We start from the raw sequence: 24,561 nt of genomic DNA on the forward strand, positions 1-24,561 counted from the left end.
ATGGGCAACAAGCAGCAATGTGTACAGGATTTGATAAACTGGCAAAACAAGCTTGTTTAATTAAATATGGGTGCAAGGGAATTGAAGATATTGCACTGGAATAGATAGAGGATTCATTAAAAGACCAAAAAAATGCGGAAACATACATCTCTGGTAATACAGTCAATCACCGACTGCTAGCATCACAGCCTCGTATGGGCCTACAATGCACAGGATCACAAAAGTCTGCAGAGGGTTGTAGATTCAATCAGTTCCAGCATGGACGCAACCATCCCCACCAACGAGAACATCTTCAAGAGGCCGTGCCTCAGGAAGGCAGCATCCATCATTAATAACCCTCACCATCTGGGACATGACCCCTTTGCATTACTATCATTGGGGAGAACATACAGGACACTAAAGACCCACACTTACCATTTCAAGTAGCACACTCAAAATGTGTGTAAGGAACTCAGCAGGCCAGGTAACATCTATGGAAAAGAATAAACAGTCAACGATTCGGACTAGTTTCTTCCTCAGCACTAACAGAATTCTAAAAGGTCCATGAACCTGTGAACACACCTCATTTACTCACCTTTTACATTATTTATTTATTGTAATTTTTTCCTGCTGCTACAAAACAACAAAACTCATGACATATGTGCAATGCCCTGGTTAAGATTTTAACTGTCAATGTTGCAAGTGCGTCCTGCTGATAGCATGCTTGGATTTCGGCTAAAGATAATGGGCCGTGGTGTTCAACTTATGAATGTTGTGTCAACCAATCGGGGTGGTGGAATTGGGAGAAGGTTTTAGAGAAAGGTGGACTGAGAGGGATTTATAATGGACACTGGTGGGATTTGTGGTCTTTTTGGCGGGAGATGCAGAGAGGAGAAGATGGGGAGAGATAGCCGTAGGATTCAATCTGATGAGAAGATGCAATTGCAAGGAGAGCTTCGAGAGTCGAAGGAGTACAAGATGGGAAGTTCTACCAGGGACTGGTGATGAGAATTCAGCACTGTGAGTAATGGTCATTCCCAGCTTTTGGACAATACATGCTCCAATGCTGTGCACATTTAGACTGGTTTAATTGTAATAGGCCTTTTTAAATTTTTTTATTTTCCTTTTAGACAATAGACAATAGGTGCAGAAGTAGACCATTCAGCCCTTCGAGCCTGCACCACCATTCTGAGATCATGGCTGATCATCTACTATCTATACCCAGTTCCTGCCTTGTCCCCATATCCCTTGATTCCCCTATCCATAAGATACCTATCCAGCTCCTTCTTGAAAGCATCCAAAGAATCGGCTTCCACTGCCTTCCGAGGCAGTGCATTCCAGACCCCCACAACTCTCTGGGAGAAGAAGTTTTTCCTTAACTCTGTCCTAAATGACCTACCCCTTATTCTCAAACCATGCCCTCTGGTACTGGACTCTCCCAACATCTGGAACATATTTCCTGCCTCTATCTTGTCCAATCCCTTAATAATCTTATATGTTGCAATCAGATCCCCTCTCAATCTCCTTAACCTCTCTGCGTAAGACAGTCCGGACATCCCAGGGATTAACCTCGTGAATCTACGCTGCACTTCCTCTGTAGCCAGGATGTCCTTCCTTAACCCTGGAGACCAAAACTGTACACAACACTCCAGGTGTGGCCTCACCAGGGCTTTGTACAAATGCAAGAGAATTTCCTTGCTCTTGTACTCAAATTCCTTTGTAATAAAGGCCAACTTTACATTAGCCTTCTTCACAGCCTGCGGCATTTGCTCATTTTTAATGACTGGTTGACAAAGCTGAAATGAGCAAAAGGGCTTTCTTTATGAACGTATGCGCTGTATGATCTGTTGTTTCTTGCCAACAGATAATTGTGTATGGGCAATACTTACACAGCATTCGCTCAAATCACAGTTCTGTTTATCGATTCATCCCAACTTTCCTGTTTGATTGGACCCAAGTCACACTGACCCTAGATGTATATTTTTTAATAACGGTGGCCTTCTCAACACTGAGTCCAATAGCTGTTAGCAGAGCTGGCTAAAGAACCAAGAGCCCGGTGAAGGGGTTTCATATATTAGTGATATGTATATATAGGTGGAACAAAATGAAAATACTGGAGGACATCATCAGGTCAGTTAACATCTATGAAGGGCAATGGACATTAATGTTTTGGGCTGACATCTTTTGTTAGGACAGGAAAGAAGGGGGGTAGAACAGTGGGGGGAAGGAATGAAACAAAGGCAGATAAGTGAGAGGTGAATCCAGGTGAGGGGCGTTGATAGGTGGTTGAAGGAGGAATAATGTCTGACGTTGGGAGGTGTTTGGTAGAAGTGACAAAGGGCTGAAGAAGATAGAATCTGATAAGACAGGACAGTGGACCATGGAATAAAGGGAAGCAGGTGAGGAATTCATTTATGCTTTTCATAATATTCTCATGGAAAATGCCTGTTGTTATTTTCGTTACCTATTATCCCCTCTATCTTATATTTCTCATTGTTATTTTGAATTTTTTGACAATTTCCACAAACCTTTTCAACTTTGAATGTCTTTTCTTTCAATTATATTTTGTCCTTTCACTTTTTTGGTTATCAAAACCAATAATTTTTATTGGAGGTTTGATCGATCTAAGCCGTGGGCCAGTTTGGAAAGGTTGGGTATGGACCGAAACACAGCGCTGGGATCCAGACCCAGAATGTATTGGTGCAACAGGCCACAGGTCCTAGAACAGGGAACGACCTGATGGTTAGATGATTTAAACGGTGGACCTGATGGTTGGATTGAAAAGGCTGGGAATGTGGTTGACTCTGCTTGCTGCTCCGAGACATTTACTCTGCTCTTTGCTACAGAGAGTCTTTGGCATTCCGGGCTCAGTGATGTTTACTCTGCCATGTGATGAACTGAGGCTGAGTCTGAGGCCCGCTCCAGCTTCGTGTCTGAGGACTCACTTTCATTCTAAATGCTATCATTCTATTTACATTGCCTGCACAATTTGTTTTTTTTTTCTTAACCTCTCTGCACATTGGGTGTTTGTCAGTCTTTTTTATGGGTTCCTTTGGGTTTCTTTGTTTTGTGGCTGCCTGTAAGGAGATGGATCTCAAGCTTGTATGATGTGTGTCTACTTTGATAATAAATGCACTTTGAACTTTGTCTTTATTTTTCGATGCAATGTATCTTCATTGAGATTATGAAATATCTCTTTGAACAAATACCACATTTTACCATTTAATCTACTTTCCCAATCCAGCCAACTCTGCCTTTAACCTTTGCAAATGCAATTATTTAAGTTGAATGCACTGGTTTCCAGCCTAAGTTTCTCATACTTAGGCTGATGTGATGACTCTTTGCTGGAGGATTCATTATGATGGGATCATTAATCAAATCTTTCTCATTGCACATGATCAGACTTGATAGAGATTTTTCCCTGATTGTTCCCATTATGCACTGCTATAAGAAACCATCCAAGTATTTTTATGAACTCATTCCTCAAGGCTCTCTTTGTCAATTGGATGTGTCCAATCTATTTTAAGATTGAAGTCACTCATGGTTATTGTTGTGATTGTTTTACAAACCTCATGATATCTCCTCTATCCTACAGTAGGATAATATTATTATTAAATATTATTATTCTTATTAATTATCCTGCTGTTTATTTAATAGTAATGGGTCTATAGACTACTGACAACATTAACTTCTTTATCTTTGATACCTCTTCTCCATTCAGTGATTTTACAATTTGATCATCTGATCCAAAACAATTTCTCATTGCTAATCTGATCTCAATGTTTAAGAACAGAAATAATCCAGTTTACCTTCCTTTGTGCCTAATCTTAGTTAATGTAAAGCAACTTCGATCATTTAATGTTCAGCCTTGGTCACTGTGTAACTATACCTCTGTGATCACTATGAGTACACAGTAAATTTCTATTTGTACCAACAATGTATTACTATGAACACGGTATGCATTTAAATAAAGTCTATAATTGTGTTATTTAGCCATTTAATGTTGTTTTCAGCTGCAGGCGATGTTCTGTTTGTACAGTATGTTCTATCACTCATGTCACACTGGGTTATCATTGTACATTTTGAAACCTGGAAATCATTTTCTTCAACTTTCCAAATCCTTTCTTACCAGCACTTTGATCCCCTTTACCCTGCCGCCACTCCTATCCTCCACCAAATGGCATTTGGCTCAAAGCTTTATCTACTGCCCTAGCTAATCAATTCACCAGGATAAAGGTGACAAGAGAATTGGTTGATTTATTTCATTGATTGATTGATTTTAGTGATACAACAGGGAGTCAGCTTTTCCAGACCATTGAGCCACACTGCCCAGCAACCTCCAACAAACCCAATTAACACCATACCTAATCACGGGACAATTTACGATGACTGATTAACCTAAGCGATATTTTTTGGACGGGAGGAAACCCACAAATTCCATGGGGGGGAGGGGGGGGACGTCCAGAGACTCCTCACAGAATGGCTCCAGAGCTGAACTCTGAACTCTGGAATGCCCAGAGCTATAATAACTTCACACAAACCGTTACAGCACCGTGGCACCACAATCAGTCCCAATGCAATAGTTCCTGCTTTCCCCAGTACCTTTTCCAGTGCACCACTAATCAAAAACTATTTCTTCACATCAGTCTTGGAATCCAGCATTGTGATATAGTTAACCCAGTGCCAATTTGTGCCAGTTTCATGGTTCGGACAGTAGTACATCTCCCAGAGGATATGTTCTTAACTCTGTCAAAGTAGCTTTTTAGACCTATATTCATAGCTACGCAAAATATTTTCTATTCTCTTAGCTATTGCCCTCATCTGTATTTCATTCCTTATCACATCCCAAGCTGGAATGGTTTCCTATATAGCGTCATGGTCTGTTTACTCTACCACTCTCCATTTGCTGCTCTCACCCATCTAGGTCACAAGAAACTCATACCCATTCAATAGGTGAAAATTCTATGGTTCCTCCCCATACTTGCCTCATTTGTGGTTGTGACCTCCTGGCGAAACCTGCAGTGCTTACTCCAAAGAATGTAGCTACCACCAAATTGAAAGTAAACAGGTTAAACGCTCCTTTCTTTATGCAGCACTGTGGCTGAAACACAGGCACCTGCTCAACTTTAAACAACTGGACTGAAATACTTAATCTGAAAGCAGAGGTCTCCACCAGCTCTCATTTGCTACAGACGCAATACATCAACTGACTACCATGATTATAATACTGTTTACATCGGTAGTCATTATCTTTTCCAGATGGCTGTTTATCATTTCTAATAAGTGTTTAAATGAAAGTTAAGGTTTAAGATGCTAATTTTAATTGCGCCATTTGCATTGTAATAGAGCTTAGAGTAAAGAGTTTTAATGTAAAGAGAAAATAAAACTGCAAATCCTCTTGCCAATCACCTTGATATCATTTTTCATTACCTTCTCCTGTTCTTAACTTGGTCCACCACAGTTACTGTGATTTTTATTTAGTTAGTTCTGATATTCCTGTTACAATGCAAACACGGGGCCTCTTTCCACTTCCCTTGAATTTCTAATCTGCAAAAGCAAGACTCAGAAGAGTTGTGCACCATGTTATGTGCTTGCCCTGTGATGCACCATCAATAACTCTCGGAGACGTGAGGCGAGACATAGGCTTTTATCAGCTGGAAGAGAGCAGTCACACAACACCCTGGAGACTGAGGGAGGAGCAGAGCCTCCAATTGCCTTTATACAGGGGTCTGTGGGAGGAACCACAAGAGCAGTCAGTTCACCACACCCTGCACTGCTTTACTGGCATTTGAAATTTTTAATAGTTTTGAATGTGCAGCAAATATTGCCTTTCACCTACAACCATGATACTGCCGCAGTGCATCAGGAGTTGCACAGCCACCAAAAGGTAGTCTAGCCACAGAATTTAGTCTTAATGGTCTTACTGTAGGGACACATAATTGTAAATGAAGTTCAATGTGGTTGATTGTGTTGAATGGCAATTTGATAATAAAAGTGCTTGGATTACAGGATGCAGTCCATTTGCCTGGTAAAAAGCATATCAAAACTCTGGAGAAGGTGCAGGAAAATCTAACCAAAACCACAGGGTTGTAACAATGTGCTAATGATTGACAATTTTGGAAAAAAAAAACAAAGCTAAGAAATGACCTAAAGTGATGAGGATTTTTGGCCATTTGCTGCAATTCATAATCGAGATAATTTAAGTGAAGAGGCTAAACAATGTAGGGGCAAGGCTCTAAGTGAACACCCTGTTGTGTTGGAAGCCAAGCTGTAGCAGTGATGGTATTAGTGATGTGGAGTTTTCTTCGTGTGAACTTAAGAAAGCTATTAATAGTACAGGTCAGACGGCTTTCAGGAAAGGATGATATATGTTATTGTATGTTTAAACATATGGCCAACAACTCTCTTAAGATAATATTAAAATTTTTGAATCATGTTTGGAATTTAGGCCACCTTCCCTGCTCATAGTAGTGCCTGTTCTAAAACCTGGAAAACCCCCGTCAGATCCTTCTAGTTATAGACCAATATCATTAATGTCACATTTGTGTAAACTTATGGAACATATGGTAATTGAGCCATTGAAATATACTTTGGAAAAAAGAGGTGATATAGCATTTTATCAGAGTGGATTTTGGAAGGGTAGAACGACATTGGAGTTAGGTTTATGTTTGGAAGATGATATTAGGAAAGAATAGGTAAATAAAGAAGATGTAAAAGCAGTATATAGAAAAAGCTTATGACATGTAATGGAGTGAGGGTCTTTGATTAAATTATGGAAATTAGGTGTGAGAGAAGGCTATATATTTTTTTCTGAGTTTTTTATTTGGATGGTCTATGCAGTTAAGGGTAGGAAAGGTATATTTGGGTTTCTATCAGATAGAGAATAGGACTCCACAAGGCAGTATTCGTAGCCCATTATTGTTTAATATTATGATTAATGATATTTTCTCTGAAATTGGTACAGGAATGGGTAAATCATTTTTTGCAGATGATGGAACTTTATGGATCAGAGGGGAAACTTACAATTTAACTATATATAGGATGCAATTAGCATTTAATAAGGTTGAACAGTGGGCAAATAGATGAGGTTTTAAGCTTTCAGTAGAGTAGCTAAAGCACCAGTTATACAAGGAGGGTCAATAGGCATGCACTTAATTTGAAATTATATAGTCACACTCTTGAAGAGTATCAGTGATAAGATTTCATAGCATGTGTCTAGATAACAAGCTGACACCATATCAGCAAGATAATTGCCAAATGTAAAAGGGCACTAAATATCCTAAGGAGTCTATCTGGTTATTTTTTGGGTGCTACACAAAAATCTCTGTTGACCATATATATATATTTTAGTGGTTTTCTCAAACTATCTCTTGTTTGAGATTAGAAAAAATTAGAAGTGTTGTTTTTGATCCTTCAGTTAAATTTGAAGAAACTTGGAGACCATTTATTCAACATTTTCACATGAGTTAAGTTGTCTTTTCCTAAACCTCACTTTTATTATCCTTAGTTATTTGGATGGAGGTTCAGAGTTATTGGCACTACTGTATGTATCTAACATTATGCAATGGCCCATGTTAGTTAGTGGGTTTTTTTTCTTCTCTTTTTTTTGTTTTTTTTTCTTTTTGTTTCTTTTGTTCATAAATACTATGAGTTTGGGAGGCTATATATATTGATTATTATATATTTGAATGTCTACTTAAAATATCAACTATGTATTCTCAAACACTTTGTATTCATGTTTCATTTATGTTTGCTTAAAAATTAATAAAAAGATTTTAAAAGAAAGAAAGATCATATATATATATTTGTTTAATTAGATCAGTACTTGATAATGGATGTGTGGCTTATGGATCAGTGTCATCTTCAAATTGAAATTGCTTGGATGTGATACAAGCACGGGCTTTAAGGCTGCTCTGTGGTGCAGTAAGGTCACCTCCTGTTTCAGCTTATGAAATGGGACAATTACCCTTGCAGTTGTGGAGGATGAAGTTGTTGTTAACTTACTGGTTTAACTTGAGGAGGCGAAGGAAAAATCACCCTATTAAAAGTATGTTGGAAGGCTGTTGGGAACATCACAAGAAAAGTGTTTTTAGTATTGAGTGGCTGGGTTCTCATCACACTAGGAATATCGATCTGTTGAATTACGTAACTTGTCCCACTGTAGGTTTTTTGGTAACCCTACAATGTTTTTTTTTTCCCAATGGATTTAGTTGATTTTAGATTGCATGATTTAATGAAATATTCCTGCAAGTCTGTTGGTTCATCAGTATGTTAAGGAAAAGTATTGTGATATGTTAACCATTTTTACTGATGGATCAGAAGATAATTTAGCAGGGAATGTCAGTGTGGCTGTTTTTGTACCTGAATCACAGGTAACAATAAAGAAATGTACTAACCATTTAGCAGTGTATTCTGAAGAATTGGTTGTCATCATTTTGGGCTTATAGTGGGTGGAGGAAAATCTATCCTTGCAAAGTTATAATTTGTTCAGATTTTTTTTTTGGTTTTGTCTAGTCTTAAAATAGGTTCCTTCTAGCAGTAGGTCAGATTTACTACTGGAAGCTCTTCAAACTTCATTTCACATTCAATGTATCAGTCTATATGTCCTCTTCTTAAGGGTCCCTACACATAGAGGTGTTGAGGGGAATGAGCGGGTTGATTTGTTGACCAAAAAACTGTTAAAAGTTCATCTGTGGATATAAACCTTGCAAATCAGAAGCTAAGGGGTTGGTGGGGCTAAGATTCAGGGGATTATGGCATCTTGTGGGATAATGGGCATAAGGGAAGGCAACTTTACAGAATATATTAAACTGTTGGATTGATGTGAGAAAGGGTTAAGGCATAAAGGGAAGGACTTATATTGACTCGACTTAGAATTGGGTGTACTATGCTTAATTATTCCTTATATCTTGTTGGAAAACAGCGCTCTGGGATTTGTAGGTTCTGCTATCTTTAGGAAACAGTTGAACATACTATTTTATAATGTGAAAGAAAGCAAATGCAGGCTATACCACAAGCATTGGAGGTTGACAGTTTTCATTTATAAACTTCACTAAGTTATGGAAGTGACTTTAATTTAATTCACATTATTTTCTACCGTTACGTAAAATCTATAGGGCTTTCTGGGTTAATTTAGTTTTCATTTGATAAAGAACTAGTAGGGGTTTTATTTCCCAACCCTCTGCACCACACTCCAGTTGGTTGTGGTAATACACCTTTAAGTTAGACTACCAAACGCCAGAAGAAGAAGAAGAAGAAGAAGAAGAAGAAGAAGAAGAAGAAGAAGAAGAAGAAGAAGAAGAAGAAGAAGAAGAAGAAGAAGAGGAAGAAGAAGAAGAAGAAGAAGAAGAAGAAGAAGAAGAAGAAGAAGAAGAAGAAGAAGAAGAAGAAGAAGAAGAAGAAGAAGAAGAAGAAGAAGAAGAAGAAGAAGAGGAAGAAGACTAGTGATGCCCTAATCTTTCTTTTGTAGGCATTCTCTTCCTTGCCAAGGTGTTGGCCTCATCAAAACTTGGTCTACATGAGCATGATAGGCAGTGTTCAGCGATCCGATTTCATTCTGTTCTTAAGTCTTTTAAGGTAATTTTATGTTTCTGCTATCCTGGTCTTCAATGTCCTTCCAGTCTCACCAATATATACCTTTTGGCATGGTGATAGAACTATGGAGTACACAACTCCCTGACTCAGTTCTTTAGGGCTTCTAGGTCCCACTTTGCTGTTATCAAATGTAAAGTGACACTAAGCCAGATAACCTAAGAAATGGACAAAGCTGTAGCTTTTGAGTGATGAATTTTGGAGGAAAAAGAGGTTACAGGTAGAGGGCCTTACAAAGGGAGTTTCTGAGCTTCCTGAGCCCAGGAGCTGAAGCCACGTCCATAATCAATGAAGCGCTTCAAATTGATGGCGCATATGAAGCCAGAAACGGGTGAGCAGAGGTGGTTTTGGTCCAGGAGGCCCTGAGTGTGGACACAGTTGAGATGGTGGATTAGACATAGCTATTTTTTAAGTCTGTTGGGATGGTTTTGGAATGGAGAAGTGAGTCAGGGATCAGATTAGGGTTGACACAAGGATGTGGAGGAGTTGGTGGTCAGGCCTCTGCTCAAAGTTCAGTGACATGAATAGTGACAAAGATCATCTGGAATCTATTCACCCACTCTACGCTGCAAGGGTAGCAAAGTGGATGGGTGATGAAGGACATCCATGGACGTTGTGCTGTCCCAGGCTGCTGGGTGCGGGGTTCAGATTTCTCTCTGAGCAGCAGGTATGAGGAGGCATGAGGGTCTGTCAGTCAGCGAGCCCAGAATTTGAGCCTGGGGTTTGGTATCATGTCATCGGCTAGTCCAAGGGTTGTTACTGAAGTTTGAACCCTGAAACTTGATCAGAAGTCCAGAAGTTGAAGCCTGGAGACTGGAACATGGAGGCTTGTCCTGGAATTTGAGGACCATCCATGGTATGGGTGAGTGGGAGGGAGGGATGGGGTTTGTTTTGCTGTTGTTTGTTGCTCATGTGTTCTGTGTTATTCTGCCAAGCATTGTAGGCATACTATGTTGGTGCTGGCACATGTGGCGACACTTGCTGGCTGCCCCTAACACTTCCTTAAGTATGTTGATTGGTAATGAAAGTGATGTATTTCACTGTATGCTTCCATGTGCTTTTGATATATAAATCTGAATATGAGATTTTACACTGTTGTAGAGCAAAGAAATAAGGAGCGATGAGGCATGGAAGGATTTAGTTGGAAGTATGAATTAATTGACATAAATTTAACAGGATACAAATTGCGCTTGCCCTATCTTCCTGCCAACTTAACAGGAATAAAGGTCCTTTTATCCTAACCTACCACCTCATGAACCTCCACATCCAGCACATCATTCTCTGCAAATTCCACCATCTCCATCATCCCACCATACCACCGGACACATCTTTACCTCCATCCCTCCAACTCCTCGCTTTCCACAGGGATGTCTTGATTCCCACCTTTTCGTTCCTCCTCACTAATCTCCCTCCAGGCATTTATCCCTGTAAGCAGCCGAGGTACATCACCTGCCATACACCTCCTCCTCCCTCACCTCCATTCAGTGCCTCAAATAATTCTTCCAGGTGAGGCAGCACTTTACCTGCAAATCTCCTAGGGCTGTCGATTGTGTCTGGTGCTTCCGATGTGGCCTCTTCTACACTGGTGAGAACCTTCATAAATTGGGGACTGCTTTGTCGAGCACCTCTAGTACATCTGCCAAAAACTAAATTTCCTGGTGGCCAACTATTTTAATTCCTCTTCCCATTCCCATTCTGACATGGCAGTCTATGGCACCCTCTTGTACCATGCTGAGATCACTATCAAGTTGGAAGAGCAATACCTCATACTCTGTCAGGTAGTCTCAAATCGGATGGCGTGCACATCAATTTTGCCTTCCGGTAATTTTTTTCCCTTCTCCTTCCCTCTTCTTCTACTCCCCACTCTGGCCACATACCTCTTCGCAACTTTTTTTCAGCTTCTGCTGGTCACCCCCCTTCTTCCTTCTCTCCCTTCACTCCTATCAGATTCCTTTCTCATTAGCTCTTTACCTTTCCAACCCACCTGTCTTCAATTATCACCTTCTAGCTATCCTCCTTCTCCTCCCCCCACCATTTTTTCTTCCTCTTCCTTCTCAGTCCTGAAGAATGGTCTCAGCCTGAAACATCAACTATCTATTCATTTGCACAGATGCTGCCTGACCTGCTGAGTTCCTCCAGAATATTTAGTTTGTTGCTCTGAATTTCCAGTATCTGCAGAATGTTTTGTACTTAGGATACAAACCTGTTGAGAATCTGTCCATTAAAACATCAAATGAAAAGCAACACTACAGGTGCTGGAAATATGAAATAAAAAGTGAAATTTCTGGAAATACTCAGATGGCCAGGCAGTGCCTATAGAAAGACTTACTGAGCATTTCCTGCATTTTCTGATCTCATAACTTTAAAAAATATCAGTATTAGTTTTTGGCTTGTAATTTTTCCAGTTTACAAAGAAATACTCCAAATATCATTGATATTATGAATGTTTTAACACTTAGTAATTGGGGAGGTGAGAAAAGGAACAACATTGGGAATATGGCCCTCTGTTTTTAATTAATATTTATCTCCAACATATGTTAAGGATTAGGAGCCAGAAGTTAGGAAGAGGTAAAGTTGTTCAAACCATTGACGTCCAGCTGAAGTCCACTGTGACTCTTAATTTAATCTCTAACTACTCTCTTAATCTTGTTACAACCAACTTGACAGGCAGACCTTTACAAACATTAAGGACATCTTCATGATAATTTGCTATAATTTACTATTCACTAATTTAAGTTGACATTTCAGGGGTCTATGTTCCTGCCTCAGTATGGAATTGTGTTCAGCTAAATCATTCTGATCCCAATCAATGACATTTATAAAACTATTTAGATAAATTTAATCACATCTTTTGAAGGAAATGCTACAAATAAATTCAGATACGTTAACTATCAAATAAATTAAAACAAGAAAATAATTTAAAATAACTCAAACTTACCTGCCCTTATATTTTCCCATCAATTTGGGGATTCCATTCACACTGGCCAAACAACACATTGACACTCTTACTAGTCCAGTAACCAGAGACTTGGGTTTGATCCTGCCTCCAGTGCAGTTTGTGTGGAGTTTGCATGTCCTCTCTGTTCTCCAACACTATGTGCTTGTAATGCAGCAGCAAGTAAGTATTTCATTGCATTTATACATGCATATGCTTGAGTATATAACAATAAACTTGACTTTGACTTTGATTTCAACTTAATGGGTTCCTTTGGGTGCTTTGGAAGACATGTCAATTGGTGGGTTTAATTGGCAGCTGTAAATTATCCTCACTGTGTGGGTAAATTGTAGAACCAAAGGGGAGTTGATATAAAAGTGGGAAGAATAAAAAGATGAATCAGTGTAGGTGTAAATGGGTTGATGTGGACTTGGTAGGCATATGGGCCTACTTCTGTGCATTTTCTCCCTCTCTGTCCCTATAACTCAGGGATCAGCTGCCCTTGTCCTTAGCAGTTCCTGTTTTGCGACTGGATCTATGAGTGAACTTAACGGCAGACTGGGATATTTACAATGTTGGTACCTAACTTACAAGTTCATCTTAGACCACTGCATTTTACTGAGTTGGTGAAGCTTTCTCTTTGGAGCTAAATGTAAAACAGCTGCTCATCAATTTATAAATTTTAAAAATTTCAACTTATAAACGTGGAAGAAGTAACCAAGATGTTACATCATCTTAGACCATGATATCATTAAATCCTACGGGTCAGAATTATGTCTCTCAACCAATCACATGTGCTCTGCCATTCAAATGTGGCTGAATTTTTTTAACCCTGCTCACCTGCCTTCTCCCATGTAGTTCTTAACCCCCTTACCTATCAGTCTCTGCCTTAAACACACCCAATGACTTTCCCTTTGCAGCCCCTATGACAACAAATTCCACTGATTCACTGCCCTTTGGCTAAAGAAATTCCCTTTTCTTTCAGTTCTAAAGGTTTGTCTCTTTATTTTGAGCTTGTGCCCTCAAATTCTAGATTCTCCTACTGGTAGAAATATCCTCATCTCTACTCTATCCAGGATTTAAAAATAAAAATGTGATAACTTCAATAAAGGTGAACATAAAATTATTTTAGTGCTTCTGTAAGACATAAAGCAAAGTATAACTTTCAGGTTGAAGATTGCTTGGGAAATTAAACTGACTTTCTGAAGTCTGCTCTTCTTTGTATTTTTCAATTAAAATTTCATATTATTAAATATTGCTTAATTGAAATTCTGGCATGATATTATTTATTGGGGAAAACAAGTTCCTCTTGTATATTCTGATACAAGACACCCACAACCATGTCAGCTTCTAGGATTTAGACACTTAAACTCCTCAGAATATGGCTCCTTTAAGCATTCAGGGCTGTCCTGCTATTTGGTAACCATGGTTCAAGAATTAACAATAGACAAAGACAATAGGTGCAGAAGTAGATCATTCAGCCCTTCGAGCCTGCATCGCTATTTTGAGATCATGGCTGATCATCTACTATCAATACCCGGTTCCTGCCTTGTCCCCATATCCCTTGATTCCCCTATCCATAAGATACCTATCTAGCTCCTTCTTGAAAGCATCCAGAGAATTGGCCTCCACTACCTTCCGAGGCAGTGCATTCCAGACCCCACAGCTCTCTGGGAGAAGAAGTTTTTCCTTATCTCTGTCCTAAATGACCTACCCCTTATTCTCAAACCATGCCCTCTGGTACTGGACTCTCCCAGCATCTGGAACATATTTCCTGCCTCTATCTTGTCCAATCCCTTAATAATCTTATATGTTTCAATCAGATCCCCTCTCAATCTCCTTAATTCCAGCGTGTACAAGCCCAGTCTCTCTAACCTCTCTGCGTAAGACAGTCCAGACATCCCAGGAATTAACCTCGTGAATCTACGCTGCACTTCCTCTACAGCCAGGATGTCCTTCCTTAACCCTGGAGACCAAAACTGTACACAATACTCCAGGTGTTTAAGGAACAACTGAACTGTGGTTCAGTGCTCAATTGTAAGCCTTACTAGTAACTTCACCTAGCATTTGTCTTGTGCTCAGTTCTCGATCCACTTTGATACCAACTCTCAGTCCTTGCCTTGGATGCTCCAGCATCTGTGTCCAAGCTATCCTTGTCAAGTGCTCTCATCACAGTACGATTGAGCCAACATGGACCCAGCAGGGAATCAAAGCTTTTCACCATCTGTGGACAGGCCACAGTGAGAAAATTTCAAGACAGGGCCTGGAGATACACGATCTCCAGGTCACCGCGTGCCAACTATTGCAGCAGGAAAGCCGAAGTCGCTCAGGTGAGGCTGTCGGTCGCTCTGCAGGGCCAGTACTTCGTCCAAGCCCGGAGAGATTCGACTGTGACCCAATTTCCTGCTACGGATTCTTCGTCCATTTCTCATTAGTATTTGACCTCCAGCTAGCCCTGTTCCCCGAGGAGCGCGGAAAGGTGGCATCCATTATCTCTTTTCTGACTGGAAGAACACAGGCCGGGGCACCACGCTTTGGGAATGCAGGTTGGAGGTTTGCTCACATTCAGAGGAATTCATGGCTCCCATGAGGAAGGTGTTTCATCACTCTGCTGGGGCCAGCCAGCCTCAGATCACCTGATGAAGATTCGACAGGGTGGCAGCTAAATACACAAAATGAATTTATTTCGGAACTTTGGCCAAGAGAGTGGATAGAATGGGGGAGGCCTTGACCACACTACACAGCCACAGACTCCGAGATGAACTGACGAATACCCTTGCCCTGTGAGATCCAGCTGACAACGTAGAGTTTCTAATCAATCAATCCATTCGTCTCGATGTTAGTCTGGCAGAGCAAAAGAGGGACCACTTCATGAGGGTGAAAAAAGACTCTCTATTGACCAATGACCTGTAAGGCGGCAGGCTCCAATGCAAGAGAACCTGAAACCTTCTGGGGACCAAGAGCAAACTAGCTGGTTCTGGCCTATGGGACAGTGCGAGTCCAGACACAGTTTAGTCAGGATCCCACAGGAATTAGAGAGGGAGAATTTATAGTTCAACAGAAGACCAAGGAGATGCCTGCGCAGTCTGGGAGACTTGCCAATAAACTGAAGGCAACCAGCCGCCAGAATACAAGGAAGGAAAAGACACCTTTACGCTGATCTTTGAAGCCTATTCCAGGGATGCAAGAACACCCTATAACACCGCGTTGCCTTTGCTTGTGGATACAGACGGGTAAGACTCTATTTAGGCCAGTGTTTCCACAGATGAACTTTGTGAGTTCAGAGAGAGGACTCTGAATCCCTTTGAATCACCCCTGTCTCCAAAGAAATCTCAAGGCGTTATCCTCAAAGGAAGGTCCAGAGGAGGTAGCAACACCCAAAATAGTCAAAATCCCTTCTGTTTACAAGGACTTAGAGGCGATCTTCAGCAAGGGAAAGCCTTAATTCTTCCATTGTACTGACTACGACTGTGCCATAGACCTGCTGCCTGGTACTTGTCCTCCACAGGGATGTTGAATGTGCTCTCGGCGAAGACAGAAGCTCCATGGAAGAGTATATAAAGAACGCTCTTGCCATGGGCTTCATTCAGCCTTCCTCCTCATCCGCCTGTGCAGGTTTCTCCTTCGTACAAAAGGAAGATGGGAGCCTGTGGCTGTGCATTAATTACAGGGGATTAAACTGCACAACGACCGAGAATCCCTACCCCTTCCTCTTACGAATACGGCTTCCGAGATGCTCCGAGAGGTCAGGGTATTCACAAAATTGGACCTCTGGAATGCCTACAATCTGAACCGTATTAGGGAAGATGATGAGTGGAAGACAGCACTCAATCCACTGACCAGGCACTACTAGTACCTAGTTAAGCTCTTCAGCCTTGTGAATGCTCCAGCCATTTTCCAGGCCTTTATAAGCAACGTGCTTTGGCATACTCTTCATAAGTATACCTTTGTCCACCTGGATGATATCCTAATCTGCTCAAAGTCCATAGGGGAGCATATGGCTCACATCAGGGACATTTTAAAGAGGTTTCTAGACCATGGATTTTATGTCAAGTTGGAGAAGCCAGAGCTTCATGTGACGACTGTTTCACTTTGGGGTTTCATCATCTCCAATGGCAATCTCAAGATGGACCTGACCAAGGCACAGGCTGACAGAGACTGGCCACCATCATCCAGTATTAAACAAGTCCTGCGATTCCTGCGGTTTGCTAACTTCTAGCGAAAGTTCATTAGGAACTTCAGGACAGTGGCAGCTCCGCTGATGGCGTTAACTAATAAATCCTCGGACTTCAGAGTAGGTGCAGTGTTGTCTCAACAATCACCTTCAGACAATAAATTTCACCCATGTGAGTTCTTTTCCAGGTGGCTGTTCACATCAGAGGGGAACTATGACATCAGGAATTAAGTTAGCTTTGGAGGAAAGGCGGCTCTGGCCAGAGGGGGCCAAGAATCCTATTATTGTATGGATGGGCCACAAGAACCTGGCTTATATTCTGAAGGCCAAGAGGCTGCCTTCCAACCAGGCCAAGTGGTCTATGTTCTTGAACTGTTTAAATTTCATCCTGACGTATCGACCGGGGTCAAAGAACCTGAAGTCAGATGCCTTGTCCTTTCAGTTTGATGAACCAGAACGAGAAGAGCATCATTTTTCCCCACCAAGGTGGTAATGCCAATTCATTGGGGAATCAATAACCTTGTTTGCAGGACCCAAGCACAAGGGGAGATCGTTAAGAATGGTCCTCCCAGTCAGCTGTTCGTCCCAGGTTCCGTCTGGTCCCAGGTATTCCAGTGGGGACACTCCTCAAGAATGACTACTCACCAGGACCCTGAGTCTACCAAGAGGAGGTATTGGTGGCCCAAAATGATGAAAGAGGCTTGGCAGTATGTGGAGGTATGCAAGGTGTACACTCAGAACAAGGAACCCTGTACCTGACCTCAAGGGCTCCTCCACTCTTTACCTGTTCCAGGAAGTCCTTGGCACACATCTCCATGGACTTTGTCTGAGGTCTCCTGCCATCCAAGGGAATGTTTGTCATCATGGTACTTGTCAATCATTTTTCGAAAGCCTGCAAGTTCATTGCCTTGGAGAAACTACCATTTGATGGTTGAGATTGTCCTAGACCAGGTCTGCAGGATCCATGGCTTCGTGATGGACGTGGTCCACAATTCACATCACATTTCTGGGGGATGTTCTGTATAGTGGTAGGGGCAACAACAAGCCTTTCCTCTGGGTATCATCCACAGTCCAGTGGCCAGATGGAGTGGACCAACCAGGATTGAGAACCTACCTTAAGATCCTCGGCCTCAGAAAGATCGGATGAGTGGTCTGACCATTTGATGTGGGCAAAAGTCAGCCGCAACAACTTAGAGCATTCGGCTTATGGGAAGTCACTGCTTATGCAACAGTTTGGTTATCCTTCACCTCTCTTTTCAAAATAGGAGGCCATGGTTGGGGTCACTGCAGCTGAGGATTTCATCCAACACTGCAAGCAGAAATGGATTAGGATAAAAGAGAGTTTGCTAGATTCTACCCAGAAACTGAGACCAAGGCAAACCGAAAGAGAAAGCAGGACCCTGCTTTACAACCTGGGCAATATGTCTGGCTGTCCACTCAGGATTTGCCTCTCCAAGTGGACCCTTTAAAATACTGAGGCTCAGACCCTGCAGCTCCCCAAGACCTTAAAGATCAATCCCAGCTTCCACATTTCTAAATTAAAACCTGTCTGCACCAGCTCCTTAGCACCACCATCATCACCCCCGCCGCCACCCAGGTTTATCGGGGGGAACTGGTCTTCATGGAGTAAAGACTTCTGGACTCGTGAACTGTTCAAGGGGTTCAGCAACTACCTCATGGACTGGGAAGAATTCGGACCTGGGGAGAGGTGCTGGGTGCCTGAAAGAGACATCTTGGATCCAGCTGTCATCCATTATTACCATCACTGCCTCTCCCAACAGCCAGGGCCATCAGGAGTCGGCCATAGGGGAGGGTTCCTGTTACGAGAGGCCCCCAACCAAGCCACTTTCCAGGATTTAGATTAACTCCCTGGAGTACAGACCACTGATGTGGCCCCTTTAAAGATTCAGGACTGTCCCGCTAATTGGTCAGTGTGGTTCAAGAATTAAGTATTTAAGGAAGACCTGAACTGTGGTTTGTTGCTCAATCATAAACCTTACTTGTCATTTCACCTAAGGTTTGTTTTGTGCTCGGTTCTTGATCCAGTTTGATACCATGTCTCAGTCCTTGCTTCGGATATTCCAGCATTCGGATCCAAGCCGTCCTCATCAAGGACTTTAGTCACAATCTTCAACTGAGAGAACATGACTGAAGCTTTGATGCAGCTTCAGTACTTTGTCATTCCTGTGGATTTATTTCAAGTTCAATGTTATTTTCATAAAGGTGAGCAGAGGTTCACCTTCAGCTTCAGACTATCAGTCTTGCCTCAAACGCTTCCACATTGCCACCTTTTGTTGTTAAAAGTACATCTCTATCTCAAGGGGAGCGTCTCTTCTAGTACTGTTGTGCATATTCTTCATCTTCTTCAATAATTAACCTGTGTCATTGAAATTACTTCATTGATAGAAATGATTATTGACTACAGGGGAAAGTTAGACAGCAGTCTGCAAACTAGTCCTCATTAGAGAACCGAAGGTGGAGAGGATCAACACCTTCAACTTCCCTGGCATAATGATATCAGAGGATGTGCAATAGCACCAGCACTTAAGTGCCATTACAAAGAAGGGTCAACAGCTCCTCCACTTCCTTAGATTCAGAACTAAAACTTTGACAAGTATCTATAGATCCACTGTGAAGAATACCCTGACTGGAAATATCACAGCTTAGTATGAAAACATCAAAACCTGAGAATGAAAAAGCCTACTAAAAGTGTTGGGTGCAGGTCAGTCCATCACAGGCAAACCACCCCAACTATTGAGCACATCAACAGGGGGTGCATCCATGGGAAAGCAGAATCTATCTTTAAGGACCTCCACCATCCAGTCTATTCTCTCTTCTCACCATTGCCAGTGAGACTAAGGTACAGGAGCCTTAGATTGCACACCACCGGGTTCAGGCATAAATATTACCTTTCAAACATCAGACCCATAAATCAGTGTGGATAACTTCATTCACCTCGACACTGAATTGATTCCATGGATTCACTCTCAAGGACTCTAAAACTCATCTTCTTAGTTTTATTTTTTATTATTATTATTATTATTATTATTATTATTATTAGATATTTTAAAAATTTTTCTCAGCTCAATAATAGAATCTGAACTACAGTTAAAGCCAAGTGCAGGTAAAACTCATTTCTCGATTGCTTGGAACTTTTGGAATATTCTAGTGGTGTTTAGTATTGTGGTTTTCTGGAGTTTTACATAGATATGGCTGTGTATCCCTAATTGCTTAATGCTATTGTGCAGTGACTTCAAAATGATACCAGTTGCAGATATTATTATTGAAACAGTGTATACCATGTTCATGTTCCATCATGTTTCAATTTCCACTTCAGCACATTTCTGGTATTTTTCACTTATTTTTATTTTTATTATTATTATTAAATAAGTTTTTCAACATCATACACCCTTCTCCTGGGTTACCCGGAGAAGGGTTTATGATGTTGAAAGACCCGAAACACCTGATGATTCCAGGAATATCACTGATGATCTGTCCAGAAGCATCAGTTGATGTCTGCACACAGCAGTGTGTTTGGAATGGTTGTATCTATTAAGTAAGCTGTTCTTGCTTGTTTATCCTGTAATATAATAACGAGACAGTTATAATGGATTGCTCATAATTTAATTTGTAAGACTCTGATTCTAAAACTAGATCAGGCTTGTGTTTATAACAATGCACAGGGTCTTTTACAAGATCAAATTTTAAAGCAAGATTTTCGTGAATGATGTTTGCCAGCTGATTGTGCCTATTTAAGTAATCACATTGAGTTAACCATATAACCATATAACAATCACAGCACGGAAACAGGCCATCTTGGCCCTCCTAGTCCGTGCCGAATCCTTAATCTCACCTAGTCCCACCTACCTGCACTCAGCCCATAACCCTCCACTCCTTTCCTGTCCATATAGCTATCCAAATTTACCTTAAATGACACAACTGAACTGGCCTCTACTACTTCTACAGGAAGCTCATTCCACACAGCTATCACTCTTTGAGTAAAGAAATACCCCCTCGTGTTTCCCTTAAACTTCTGCCCCCTAACTCTCAAATCATGTCCTCTAGTTTGAATCTCCCCTACTCTCAATGGAAACAGCCTGTTCACGTCAACTCTATCTATCCCTCTCAAAATTTTAAATACCTCGATCAAATCCCCCCTCAACCTTCTATGCTCCAATGAATAGAGACCTAACTTGTTCAACCTTTCTCTGTAACTTAATTGCTGAAACCCAGGTAACATCCTAGTAGATCGTCTCTGCACTCTCTCTAATTTATTGATATCTTTCCTATAATTCGGTGACCAGAACTGCACACAATATTCCAAATTTGGCCTTACCGATGCCTTGTACAACTTTAGCATTACATCCCAACTTCTGTACTCAATGCTTTGATTTATAAAGGCCAGCATTCCAAAAGCCCTCTTCACCACCCTATCTACATGAGACTCCACTTTCAGGGAACTATTCCTAGATCTCTCTGTTCCTCTGCATTCCTCAATGCCCTACCATTTACTCTGTATGTTCTATTTGGATTATTCCTGCCAAAATGTAGAACCTCACACTTCTCAGCATTAAACTCCATCTGCCAACGTTCAGCCCATTCTTCTAACTGGCATAAATCTCCCTGCAAGCTTTGAAAATCCACCTCATTATCCACAACACCTCCTACCTTAGTATCATCGGCATACTTACTAATCCAATTTACCACCCCATCGTCCAGATCATTTATGTATATTACAAACAACATTGGGCCCAAAACAAATCCCTGAGGCACCCCGCTAGTCACCGGCCTCCATCCCGATAAACAATTATCCACCACTACTCTCTGGCATCTGCCATCTAGCCACTGTTGAATCCATTTTATTACTCCAGCATTAATACCTAACGACTGAACCTTCTTAACTAACCTTCCATGTGGAACTTTGTCAAAGGCTTTGCTGAAGTCCATATAGACTACATCCACTGCCTTACCCTCGTCAACATTCCTCGTAACTTCTTCAAAAAATTCAATAAGGTTTGTCAAACATGACCTTCCACGCACAAATCCATGCTGGCTACTTCTAATCAGATCCCGTCTATCCAGATAATTATAAATACTATCTCTAAGAATACTTTCCATTAATTTACCCACCACTGATGTCAAACTGACAGGTCTATAATTGCTAGGCTTCCTTCTAGAACCCTTTTTAAACAATGGAACCACATGAGCAATACGCCAATCCTCCGGCACAATCCCCATTTCTAATGACATATTAAAGATCTCCGTCAGAGCTCCTGCTATTTCTACACAAACTTCCCTCAAGGTCCTGGGGAATATCCTGTCTGGACCCAGAGATTTATCCACTTTTAAATTTCTTAAAAGCGCCAGTACCTCCACCTCTTTAATTGTCATAGGTTCCATAACTTCCTTACTTGTTTCCCACACCTTAGACAATTCAATATCCTTCTCCTTAGTGAATACCGAAGAGAAGAAATCATTCAAAATCTCTCCCATCTCCTTCGGTTCCACACATAGCTGACCACTCTGATTCTCTAAGGGGCCAATTTTATCCCTCACTATCCTCTTGCTTTTAATATAACTGTAGAAACCTTTGGGATTTACTTTCACCTTATTTGCCAAACCAACCTCGTATCTTCTTTTAGCTTTTCTAATCTCTTTCTTAAGATTCCTTTTACATTCTTTATATTCCTCGAGCAATTCCTTTACTCCATGCTGCCTATATCTATTGTAGACATCCCTCTTTTTCTGAACCAAATTTCTAATATCCCTTGAAAACCATGGTGCTCTCAAACCTTTAACCTTTCCTTTCACCCTAACAGGAACATAAAGATTCTGTACCCTCATAATTTCACCCTTAAATGACCTCCATTTCTCTATTACATCCTTCCCATAAAACAACTTGACCCAATCCACTCTCTCTAAATCCCTTCGCATCCCCTCAAAGTTAGCCTTTCTCCAATCAAAAATCTCAACTCTAGGTCCAGTCCTGTCCTTCTCCATAATTATATTGAAGCTAATGCTATTGTGATCACTGGACCCGAAGTGCTCCCCAACACATACATCTGTCAGCTGACCTATCGCATTCCCTAACAGGAGATCCAACACTGCCCCATCTCTAGTCGGTACTTCTATGTATTGTTGCAAAAAACTATCCTGCACACATTTCACAAACTCTAAACCATCCAGCCCTTTTACAGAATGAGCTTTCCAGTCTACCTGTGGAAAATTAAAATCTCCCACAATCACCACCTTGTGTTTACTACAAATATCTGCTATCTCCTTACACATTTGCTCTTCCAACTCACGTGCCCCATTAGGTGGCCTATAATACACTCCTATCAGTGTTACTGCACCTTTCCCATTCTTCAATTCCACCCAAATGGTCTCCCTAGAGGAGCTCTCTAATCTATCCTTCCAAAGCACCGCCATAAGATTTTCTCGGACAAGCAATGCAACACCTCCTCCTCTGGCCCCTCCTACTCTATCACACCTGAAGCAACTAAATCCAAGAATATTTAGTTGCCAATCACACCCTTCCTGCAACCATGTTTCACTAATAGCTACAACATCATAATTCCAGGTATCAATCCACGCTTTAAGCTCATCCGCCTTTCTTACAATGCTCCTAACATTAAAATAGATACATTTAAGATACTCTCCATCTCCTCCTCTCTTTCCATCCCTAACAATGCATTCAAATTTATTATCCTTTTCTTTCTTCTCCCCTACATCTTCGGGTTGAGCGCATCCCTTCTCCATCACCTGCCTTTCCTCCCTCACACACTGTCTATTTACTTGCTCCACTGGTGAACTAACCTCCTCTCCCATAGTCTCCTCAAATAGTCTCCCGCCCCCCCATCTTACTAGTTTAAAGTCTGCCCTGTAGCCCTAGCAAACCTCCCTGCTAGGATATTGGTCCCCCCACGATTCAAGTGTAACCCATCCTTCTTGAACAGGTCACTCCTGCCCCAGAAGAGGTCCCAATGATCCAGAAACTTGAATCCCTGCCCCCTGCTCCAATCCCACAGCCACGCATTCATCCTCCACCTAATTCTATTCCTACTCTCACTGTCGCGTGGATTAGGCAGTAATCCCGAGATTACTACCTTTGCGGTCCTTCTTCTTAACTGCCTTCCTAACTCCCTATACTCTCATTTCAGGACCTCTTCCCCTTTCCTTCCTATGTCATTGGTACCTACATGTACCACGACCTCTGGCTCTTCACCCTCCCACTTCAGGATATCTTGGACGCAATCAGAAACGTCCCGAACCCTGGCACCAGGGAGGCAAATTACCATCCGGGACTCCCGGTCACCTCCACAGAAATGCCTGTCTGAGCCCCTGACTATTGAGTCCCCTATTACTATGGACCTCTTTCTTCTAACCCTACCCTTCTGAGCTACAGGGCCGTCCTCTGTGCCGGAGGCTCGGCCACTGTCACTCCCACCAGGTAGGCTGTCCCCCCCAACAGTACTCAAACATGAGTACTTATTGTCAAGGGGTACAGCCACTGGGGTACTCTCTAGTACCTGCCTCTTCCCCTTCCTGACTGTAACCCACCTATCTGCCTCCCGTGGTCCCGGAGTGACCTCCTGCCTGTAACTCCTCTCTATCACCTCCTCACTCTCCCTGACCAGGCGAAGGTCATCGAGCTGCAGCTCCAGTTCCCTAACTCGGTCCCTCAGGAGCCGCAGTTCGGCGCACCTGGCGCAGATGTGGACGTCCGGGAGGCTCGGAGACTCCAGGATCTCCCACATCCGACACCGAGAACAACAAGCTGCCCTCACACTCATACCTCCCAAATAACTGAAAATACAAGAACTAAAAGATAAGCCTATTGTGCCCTCTTCCGCCTAAGCCCTCTGAGCCCAAGCCCTACACT

The sequence above is a fragment of the Hypanus sabinus genome, chromosome 27, assembly GCF_030144855.1.
Source record: "Hypanus sabinus isolate sHypSab1 chromosome 27, sHypSab1.hap1, whole genome shotgun sequence".
NCBI lineage: Eukaryota > Metazoa > Chordata > Chondrichthyes > Myliobatiformes > Dasyatidae > Hypanus > Hypanus sabinus.